This window comes from Asparagus officinalis, chromosome 8 (genome assembly GCF_001876935.1).
Source record: "Asparagus officinalis chromosome 8, Aspof.V1, whole genome shotgun sequence".
Taxonomy (NCBI): domain Eukaryota; kingdom Viridiplantae; phylum Streptophyta; class Magnoliopsida; order Asparagales; family Asparagaceae; genus Asparagus; species Asparagus officinalis.
Genome location: NC_033801.1, coordinates 121,456,149 through 121,468,368, shown reverse-complemented (window position 1 = coordinate 121,468,368; position 12,220 = coordinate 121,456,149). Strand labels below are relative to the sequence as shown.

Here is a 12,220-nt window from a genome sequence, read left to right as displayed (position 1 = left end):
TTTCCTTCTCTCCGTCTCATTTTTCTAATTTTAAAAGAGTTAAAAGGGGAGGCTGGATTTCCTTCTCTCCGTCTCATTTTTCTAATTTTAAAAGAGTTAAAAGGGGAGGCTCAAATATCATGTTAGGTTGATATACATTGCTAACTTGCAATCCAAAAGGTGTAAGTTTTTAAAGTAATGTGGTACTCGTACAGTCGTACCCAAAAAATAGTAATGTGGTAGTTGACATGCTATTTCATTACCTTGTTTTGAGAAGCCATGTGTTGAAATCTCACTGTTGTGAAATTTAAAATACATTTCTGTTTTTATTAATTCTGCCTTTGTGGGCGTGTTAGGTGCCATGTTACCTTGAAACACATTGTTAGCTAATACTTCAGAACATTTTAAACTTTTGTATAAAATGTGCGCCACATCTTTCTTTTTCAATCTAAAAAGAGGGAGAGTATAAACTTATGTAAACCAACATCAAGTTTAGAGAGCTACCTTCTAGATAAAAATTAAGTGTCAATACGAGTACAAATCCTATGTCCAGATACTTTCATGGCGGAAAAATTTGCAAAATAGTTCGTTTTTGCTAATTATTTAGCAAAATAGACCGTTTTGCTAAATAATTAGTAAAATATACCTCTTTTTGGCCAACAGGCCAAAAAGAGGCCTATTTTGCAAAACAGCTCAGAAAGCATACGGGACTACTAGTCCCGTATGTTTTAATCACGGATTAGTGAACTCAGAAATTTTCACAAAACATTGAGATGAAACTCAGAAAACATACGGGACTACTAGTCCCGTATGTTTTCTGAGTCACTAATCTGTGATTAAGTTGGCTCTAAACATACGGGACTAGTAGTCCCGTATGTTTTCTGAGTCTTGTTTTTTAAAATCGACCTTTTTTTTCAAAAGAGGTCTATTTTGCTAATTATTTAGCAAAACGGTCTATTTTGCTAAATAATTAGCAAAAACGGACTATTTTGCAAATTTTCCCATGGCAGATGAGCAAGGGATGAAATTTAAATTTTGTTGAACTCTACAGCTTTTTTGTTACCTATTTGAGTTGCAATATTAGGAATTTGTCTGGAAGAATCTACATATAAACACTTTTTTTTGGTATGTGCAGGTGAACGATGTTATTAATGAGGCAGTGGAAGGAGATCCAAGGAATGTGCTTTGTGAAGCCGTGGAAAAATACCAGGCAGATGTGTTGGTTGTGGGCAGTCATGGGTATGGAGCAATTAAAAGGTACTAAATTTATCTACGCATTCAGTGCTACAGAATTTGGTACCACTTCTAAGATCAAGTGTACAGAGCTTGGCTAATATTGCTACTCCATACTAATATGTCAGCCGTACGACATTCTTGTAGAAAAACCCTTAACAACTGGTAATTTCTCACAGAAGGCAACTATATCATGTTTTAAACATTCTCACTATGTAACCGCAAATACAAAAGAAGTTCGTTGAGTGAAGTTAGTTTCCTTTCTCGAACTTCTACCATTAATCACCATCCTTAAGTAGACTTTTCCCTTACCAAATTGTATGGCCAGAGAGCTCCAGTTGAAGAATTGATCCGAGTTTTTGAGAACATGACACATGTCTCGCGACAAACTTCAAATCATTGCAAAAGGCAAATATCAGTGAAAACAGTTAAAATATCAGTTATATTATATTAGTGCAATCAACAACTTTAAAAAGGTGTATAGAACGCGTGGCACGCTTCCTTCTTATATGTTTTTCTATGGATGACCATCTATGACATTTCTCTCCCCCCAATTATCTGTTCGCCTTAGGGCCCGTTTGGATAGTGGAAGTACTGGAAGTAAGAAGTAGGTTACAGAAGTAACTTTCAAAATTATGAAATAGGAAGTAGCGGAAATAGCATTTTTTTGTTTGTTTCATATATTTTTAGAAGTAATGGAAGTAGAACTTCTTCCTATTCATTTACTTTTTTTGTTTGGATAATATTTGAAAACATTACTAGAAACTAATTAATACATGTTGGTTCCATTTTATTCTTTTTTAGATTGTCATTGAAATAGAAATAAAATTGTTGTTGGGTTCAAATTGAGCGTTTCTATTGAAACCTCATGACATTACAAATATACTTAATATTACAGATACCGAGTACTAAACATACTCCTGAAAATTGAATTAGTCATTTGAGGAAAATCTCTTATTAAATTTAACCAAATCGGTGAACATTAAGAAACTGGTCAAAAAGAACGATTTTCTTAAACTTGATTTGATCAACGTGATTGTGTATGACACATTGACATGTTGGGTTGATTTGATGTGTCACCTTTATCAAATTCCTTGTATCAAATTGTGACTGAGTTTAGCTTGAATTTATTTTTAATTTTTAATTTTTTTACTTTTTGTTTGGCTGATTAATTATAGAGGTTGGCCTTGTAATTCAGCGATGGCCTTGTATTTAGGTTTTGTTTGAGGAGGTAATAGATTTAGAATTTGGAGATTTTGGGGGTGATGGTCACAGGAAATTTCAAACATATATTTTATGATAATGAGGGTTTTTCGTCCAGTGCATAAATTGTCCATCGTGAATTACCTGCACGTATATACCTTCGGTTGTAAAACCATGTTCATTATCTGAGTTATAATTTAATATCATTTAAGATCATCTAATTTAAGTGGACCCCACTTTTTATCCACTTCCCCACTACTTCTAAGCTTTCAAGGGTGGAAAAAATCTAGGAAGTAGGTGTGCCACCTAGACGCCACATCTGCATTTATGGAAGTAGCTGAAGTAGTCTTTTCGGAGAAACAAACATAAATTTTTTTTTTGAAATAGGGGAAACTTCCTCTACTTCAGTTACTTCTTTGTTACTTCCCTGCAAACAAACATGCCCTTAAGGGATTTCTATAAATAATGTAAGATATGTGAAATGCAAACTTCACCCTCTGGATGTTTCTTTGCGTACTGATCACATATCTTTTATGCAGGGCTGTTCTGGGTAGCGTGAGCGATTACTGCGCCCATCATGCAAACTGCACGGTGATGATAGTGAAGAAGCCCAAGACGAAGCATTGATCGATTGTATTACATTTATATATAAAATAAGCCATAATGCTATATTTATCAAATATAGGTATATAAATAAAAATGAGGGTCTGATGTCTTTGCATTTAAGGCTGAAACTCTATTTATGTACAGTGTTTGTATTGTTAGAAATGACTTTATAATGGTGTGTATATTTCTTATATTGTTTTGGGGGTGGCATGGGCCATAAGTAGAAAATAATCTGATTCTTTTCTTCTATATACTCAGACTTTGGCTACATTTATACAGGAGGGAGATTTATAATATTTATTTATTTATTTCCGTCAGTTGATTGTTTAAACGGACTTGATTTAGCCATGTCTAATCAGAATTTCCTTCTGAAGGATGAGGATTTTTCAGTTTGAGTTTGAAGAAAATCTCATAAATTGAGATGTTAAAGGACCAACATTTCTTTAATTCTGTCACTGTAGGCAGCAGCTTCACTAATTCAACTCTCTATCACTAACTTGTAATAAGATGGTGACGGCCACAGCTCACATTTAGAGTAATTTGAGCACACTGTTTGGCATGAATCCATTTAAAGATTAAAAGGGCAAACATTGTTCCTTGCGTTGCTTCGTGAGATATCCAATATCACTCAACTTGGTTTCCCTTGTTAATATTCAAGTAAGATAGACACACAAGTCACTTCCAACTTAAGACAAGATTGGCCATCTAAAGCAACTTGAAGGGTTAATAAAGTTTTTTTTGGGGGGACCCTATTTAGTGAAAATCCTGTCTGATATACAAGATGTGCTGAATCCTCATCCTTCCTCTCAGAAAATAAAATCATAATCCTCCTCAATCTTTACCATGCTGCCTCTTTCAGTACGCCGGAATGAGTAGGAATTGAATGCAATTCCAACATCTAATTCATGCATACCAAACATGATGTGTTTTTGGATGCTAGACTAGAAATTCCATTTTCACTTCTCATCAATTCCCAGTTTATGTGGAATTGCTATTCCTAATGAGTTATCGTTTATCAAGGAATTGATATTTTCACTTAAGTGAGAATGGAAATAATAAAATAAATTCTGGATATACCTTTCTTAAATGTATTCCCACTTAATTCTCTAATCGCACCCGAACAGGAGAATGAGAATGGGCAGCTCATTCACACATCAATTCTATTACAATCCTAACTTAATTTCATTCTCACTTGACTCTATTCCCGCATACAAAGCGATGCGTAAGTTCAGGAGTTTTGGTGCTGAGAAAAGATTGTAACTCTAGAGTTTTGGGACAATGAAATAAGATGTATCTTTAATAAGATGTTTCAAAAAGAGAATTCTTTGGATCTTCATCTGCCTATTGTAACCATGATAGGATGGAAAACACATTGATGCTGAGTGCCAACTGACCAACAATCAAATGAAAATTTATAGTAGCAGAAGCTGATGAGGGGTAACTATCAAGTTTGTTATCAATAGAATCATAGATTAACATTCCCTCTTCCACTATAGCAGAATGATTAAAAATGGAGATTAGGCCCACTCTTTATTAATATGAGCATGGATCTTCATTCCATACAATAATTGCCAAAAAAATTCAAAAGAAAACAAAAAGATACAATTCAAATTCAAATTCAAACTCGAGACAACTTCAGTTGAGAATTCAAACTAAACTTTCTCAAAGTAGCTTAATGAAACATCTAATCCAAGTTTAACCATAATAATTGGTTTCGTAGTGTGTATCTTTTTCTTAATCATAGTCATAATAAGAAGAAAGATATGCTACCTAACTATTTGGCAAATGAGAATGCTTTAAGTTGGAGCTTTTGACTATTTGATTGATCTCAACCTACATGCTTTCAACAAAAGCAATTCACTTTATTTCTTTTCCCCTTTTCTGAATATAGAAACCCTTTTTTTTGGAGGTGAGCATCATCCAAGGAAACATGGATGTATATAAAAGATTATGGTGGCCCTTTGGCCCTATCTCTTCTATTTTATGATCTATGGAAGCACCTATCAATCAAATTTGAGCATGTGGAGTATATATTTTTATCTGTAAGTTATCAATATGCACTCAACTAAAATAGATTGCAACAAACAGGGATCAAGCAAGGAATGAATGGCATTTCTATAAAATATTCCAATTGATATATATATATATATATATATTATATATATATTATATATATATATATATATATATATATATTATATATATTAGAGAGAGAGAGAGAGAGAGAGACGAGAGGAGCAGAGAGAGTCAAAAATTGTGTCAACTTAGAACATGCGATAGCCAAAAGTTGTCCACCTCAAACTTTTTTAGCTACACATATTGCCTAGGATCTTTGGCATGATATGAAAATGGTTTAATATATATATATATATATATATTATATATATATATATATATATTATAACTATAATATATGATATAGAGAGAGAGAGAGAGAAGAGAGGAGAATGGCGGTATTACTTGCGCTACCAAGCATAAATTTTTATGCCTTGATAGTGATGTGTACATTCCCCATCCCCCCCCGCTCATTAAATTTTGCGGGACACATTCAACCCATGTGAATGTGGTCCCCCATTTGAATGCAGTGGAGGATTAATATGTTCACCTCACTACCAAGCATAAATTTTGTACTGCGTACCAGCATACCCATATTCCTCAATATATATATATATATATATATATTATTTATATATATATATATATATATATAAGAGAGAGAGAAGAGAGAGATAATAATAGGTATCCCTTGACAAAGGAGCGTGGGATTCCTTTATGGAACAATGATGTGGGTAAAATCCCCACTCTATGTGAAAAGTCTTCCCCTCCTTTCAAGGCATACACATTAATATCAATATATATATATATATATATATTATAATAAATATATATATATAGTATATATATATATAGTATATATATATATATATTATATTATATTTATAATATATATATGCAGTATCATTGACAAATGATATGAACAATCCCACCATGTGATTATTCCCCTCCTTGTCATATGATATATATGACTATATATATATATAGTATATATATATATATTATATATATATATATATATATATATATATATATATAAATTTGGTTATCCTTGTCATAGGAGGCGGGATTTCCTCCTTGACGCCTTTAAATCACTGATGAGCGATATTGTGGATGATTCCGCTCCGTTGAACTTCGATCCTACATATTTAAAACCCTAACTAACCAAGTTTGGGTGAAAACCTGCGGTCGTCGTTTGACCTCATCCATTCGTTATCAATTTCAACGTTTTGAATGAATAGACTTTTCACATGCGCTCGATTGGGGGTCAAACGACGACGGGATTCACCTCAAACTTGGTGGTGTTGGGTTTTAGAATATGTAGATCAAGTTTAACGCCGAGCGGATCATCCATAATGTCGCTTTAATCATGTGATTTTAGGAGGCCGTCAAGCCGAGGAAATCTCGCTCTATGACAAGGATAGCCCATAATCTCAGTATATACCTATGTCATTATATTATATATTATATAATCATTATATACCTACTATATATATATATATATATTATATATATAAGAGAGAGAGAGAGGAGAGAGCGAGAGGAGAGAGAGATGCTAATGGGTATTCTTGTCATAGAAGGGGATTTCCTCGATTGACGCCTCTAAAAGCACATGATGAGCGACATTGATGGATGGATCGCTCGGCTTGAACTGATTTTACATATTCTAAAACCCCAACAGCACAAGTTTTGGGGTGACCCGCTCGTCGTTTGACCATTCTCACTCGTATCAATTTTAACGATTTGAATGAATTGAACTTTTCACATGGCTCGAGGTGGAGGGTCAAACGACGACGGATTTACCCTAAACTTGGTGTGTTGGGTTTTAGAATATGTAGATCAAGTTCAACGGAGGCGGATACTCCGTAATTATCGCTCAATTATGTGATTTTAGAGGCCGTCAAGGGAGGAAATCCCCTCCTATGACAAGGATACCCATTAATCTCATATATATATATAAATTATATATATATATATATATATTATATATATATATATATTATATATATATAGTATATATATATATATATATATATATATTATATATATATATATATATATGGATGCTTTCGTGTTGTTTTCTTCTTCTTAGGATGCTAGACCTGAAAAACAAATTGTGAATTTATAATATATATATATATATATATATATTTATATATATATATATATATATATATATATATATAACAACAACTACAAGCAAAAGCAAAAAGTATTTGTTGACAAGTAACTCGAAGAAAGTGATAATATAAACTTAATTCATATTAATTTATTTTATTCCCTTCATTCTCATTATATTTTTTTCTCAGTATTTTGTATTGTCGTAATCTCACTTGTGCTTTCATAGGCTTTTATCTTAATCAATAAGGACACAACTTCCAACCTCTGTAATTTGAGCGAGGATTTTTCACTATCAAAAAGTAGTGACGAGGTCACTACTTTAATTTTAACATTTGTTTTTTTTAAAACTTGTTGGTGGGTGATTGTAGTTCGTTTCAAATGTAATAGTTAATCATATTCTGCTGTGAAGTGCAATGCGCTCATTAATAATTTTACTCAATAAGACAAATCAGCATCATCCATGAAATGACTAAATTAAGGTTAGAATCAAAACTAGTGGTTGTTTCACTATTTTTTGATCGATAATGGAGATCCAAATTGAGAAACGTTACATTTATCTCACAAGTTTACTCCAAATATTTCATGAAATTTTGCAAGTTTTCATTCATTTAAATTAGGCTAATGTCTCTTATTTTCTAGTTTTCCGGTGATAATGTATCTCAAAGATGGTGAGCATTTTCATTTTAACTAGGTGAGGTGCACGTGAGGTGCACGTTGTTATTTTTTGAGTTTTTTTGTTTACTATAATTAGGTTGACAAATAGATTAAAATATATTAAATCTTTTTGGATGTATCTGGGTATAACCTTCATGGAAATAATAAAGTTTAAAGTACTTTAATAATATTATAAATAATAAACAATCCATCTGATGAACTTCTACGATCGCTTGTTTAGGTTTTGAATTTATTTTGTGAAAGAGAATATGAGAAAAAGTGACTTAAAGGGGAAAAAATAAAGATCTAGAATTAAGCATTTGGAAGAGGTTTGAGTGTTAACGATGTTAGTATGTAAATTAAAAGTAAAATTAATGGAAACTGTTAAGTAAATCCATGTGAATTAGAATGGATGGTCATTTGATCGATTTGATGTTATTGAATTATGAGACCACGAGTGCATAGAATTTGCAATTAAATGCATGGATATTCTACTATTATCAATCTAACCGATTCAATACTTTTTTAGCATTTGATACACTCTTATTAAATATTTATAATAAGTAACAAGATGAAATTTACTCACTTAAATAATATCTCTCAATTGTTTGGAGAAATGTACTCCCAATAGCTTTATCATCAACGAATCCTATAATTATACAACATACATAAATTTTTTAATTCAATAAAATGAATAATTTTTCCTAGTAACTTTCTAATCATTTGGAAAAAAACTATTGATTTACACCATTTTAAGGATTTTCTAATAGAAAAAAGAATATTGATTGAAATAGGGGTTAAATAATAAATCTAAATATGTGTGTTTAATTAAACTCTACATTTTGGCTTCAAAATAATTTTTTGGAATTTATAAGACTACCTAAAATTTATAAACAATGTTCTTTATTTTGTGGACTTAGGAATAACATTTTTGGATTTTTGGTCTATTCTAAAATTTTGTAAAAAAATCCCTTTCTTATAAATTTGTTATTATAATTCTAGATTTAAACTTATAATTAATTTTACCAAAACCATAATTCTTAATAAAAACATTTTTGGCCACACTTATAGTACGTGGAATTTCTTTTTTTATTTATGTTAATTGTTAGTTTTAGTTTTCATAGAACAAACTAACTTTATAGAGTTATTCTACATGTAAATTTTACGTTGCTCTTTATATATATAATAACTAAAACTACTTTGTGAATGAATTTCTTTGTGGTTTAAATGCCCATGTGCCAAGATATGCTTCTTGGTATTCATGCTTTTATAAATGGTAAGATCAACATTTGTAAAAACCCTGGATAGTATTTTGAGCATCCGTTCATGCAATAACAGATCTAAATATCATGTTCTTCCAATAATTAACAAAAACATAAATAGAAATCATAGCAGTTTATAATTACCCATATGCACTCAAAAAATCTACATGAATGAATAATGTAAAGGAACCATAAAGATAATGTATAAAAAAATAAATGAATTTTTTTTTGAAAAAATAAATGATTATAAATGATGAAACTAAATGTTTGTAAAATTTGTTTATAAAAGGGTCTGTACTTTAAGAAAATAAAAAATAAATGAAATCGTAACATATTGTATATTATACCTTTATCGATTGATCAATCAAATAGATGTTAAGCATTGCCCATGAATCAGAGAACAAATACAATTTTAGTAGTTGAAAAAAAATTATTACAATAGGGTGATCTCATTAAGATTCTAAATATTTTTGATATTGTTATCTTATGCAAATATACAAAACCTGTCAGCCGTATCCATTCATTTAGATTCATAAGCTATTAATCAGTATTATTGAAATTTATAGTGCTAAAATGAGCTTATTCTGAAACTACTTTTATTAAATTACCAATTAATAGCAAACAAGTAAAATGAGAATATTGAGATCACCACCTTTTCATCCTCTTTAACTAAACTCTATCATTGATTTAATATTAATTTGTGGTACTTTACTCTCAAGTAAACTATATGACACTATAAAAAATTTGCATATAATCAACAAATACTATTCTTTTATAAGAAAGTAAAACAATGAGTAGATCCATGCACTAAATATGGTCCATTAAATTAACCAATATGATGCATATTCAAATATACTTCTTTTAAAAGAAAAAAATGAGGCCTACAAGACCCCAGCCAATAGCCATACTACCATTTTTTAACTTACAAAGTAGCTTTCATCCCCAACAAAAAAGATGAAAGTACTATAAGTATTTTTATAGATTTAGCCATGATTACATGAAACTCACACACAAAAGAAAAACAGAGACAAAACATATTTAAACATACTTACCGAAAAAGTAAAACAATAAGTAGATTCATACAATAAATATCATCTATTAAATTAACCAACACTATACAAATTCAAATATACTTATTCTAAGAAAAAAAGGGGCTCTAAAAGACCCTAGCCAATAGTTGTACTACCATTCTCAACTTACAGAGTAGCTTTCATTCCCAACAAAAAGATGAAAGCACTATACATATTTTAACATATTTAGTCATGATTACATGAAACCACACACAAAAGAAAAATAGCGACAAAATAAATTCAAATATACATACAAATATATAGTCTTAACTCGAGTTATGCCTATATGAATCACCATCTCGGCACCAACCAATCAACTCAACATGTTCACAAGGACAGGTTAGACTGAATCCTCACAAGTTACATTCTTTTTCACAGTTTGGGACTCAATCTTCTAACAACCAAAATTACAAATAGTGAATTCAAATATAAAAAGGTTCTACAGAAAAAGATTAAGATTTTCTTAACTAAAAAAGATTAAGAATTTCTAAAAAAAATCAATTATGCAGAAGGATTCCTAGTATGATAAACCATGTAATTCATTGTCCATATCTTTATAAACTGAGAATAATATTTGGTACAGTGTGAAAATTTTAATAACTACATATGACATGTACAATTTAATTAATAAATTATACACAAATTATATATAGTCTAGTTGTTTGCAAATTATACTATCCCAACAAAAACTTAAAGTATTAAGCAAAACATGGGGGGTTCTAAAATATCTTGGCGGCTTGCTGCTTCTTTATGTAGTTCTGAATTGGAAACTGAGAGAGCATAAAATCTCACTTGGTTTCCATCTCCCAAAAAATTAAGAAAAAGTTCAAACTTACTATTAAACGGCCGCCAAAGAATAAAATGGATGGGGGCAATGTGGAGGAGGAATTAGGCGAAGGATTAGGCTCGATACAGATCAATGTATTGTTGAAGAAATACTTGAGGTGTTGTTGGTATTTGAAAATAGGAGCTTTTTAGAGTCAATTTCGGGTTGAGATGGAGAGGGGAGTCATATTTGAATTTTTTTTCTTTCAAAAAAGAGGTAAGGAGATTGAGTGCTGAAAGAGAAGAGAAAGAGATTTTGAATTTTTAGTGAAGATATGTTGTTATTATGATAAAAGAGAAGATGTGGAGACACTACAATAAAATACAGCATTTTCGACGAAACAAAAACATCGGCAAAAGTTTAAAAAACATTGGGAAAAATCTTTCTCGGCGCAAAATGCAGCGTCATTAACGTGTCGCCAAAAGTGCATCAAGGAAAGTATTTGGCGACGCAAAACAACCTGCATCAATAAAAATTTACACTTTTGGCGATGCTTCATGTATCGGGAAAAGTACATCTTTTAGCGACGCATAATATTTTATGTCGGCAAAAGGTATGCAGAATTTTCTCAAATACAATGGTGCGTTGGCAAAAGTATTACTTTTGACGACGCTTGTTGCGTTGGCAAAAACCAAAACGTCGGCAAAAGCATAGCTTTTAGCGACACAAAACTGCTCATCGCTAAAAATAATACTTTTGGCGATGCAAGTTAGCGTCGGCAAAAGTGTAGCTTTTAGCGACGCAGAATGAAGTGTCGCTAAAAGCTATATTTTTGACAACGCAAGATGGCGTCGCTAAAATATATTACTTTTGGCGACGCAATATAGCGTCGGGAAAAGTGATACTTTTAGTGACGCAATTTAGTGCGTCGCTAAAAGTTAAAATTTAGTGACGTAATTTAACGTCGGCAAATGTATAATTTTTAGCAACGCATAATTATTTTTTCTGCCAACTACAAGCCTACACTGAACCTGAACATCCATAAAAAATTACACCCATTCACATCAACAAAGAAACCAAACATCAAATTATACTCCAAACATGTTGCATATTATGATAAACAAAGAATTTACTCTCATTACAAATTAGTTACATTCATTTCTATTTCCAAGTCAACACTCAAAGGCTTGTTTAAATATTCCAGTTTGCTTGTAATCCATAAAGGAAAAAAAGAAACACAATTTGCCGAGAGGAAAAGGTGAAAGAAAAGA

The 12,220-nt window shown here is 31.3% G+C and overlaps 1 pseudogene; it reads left to right on the top strand.

Annotated features, from left to right (window-relative positions):
* Positions 1-3,321, top strand: part of LOC109822635 — a 20,868-nt pseudogene extending 17,547 nt beyond the window's left edge.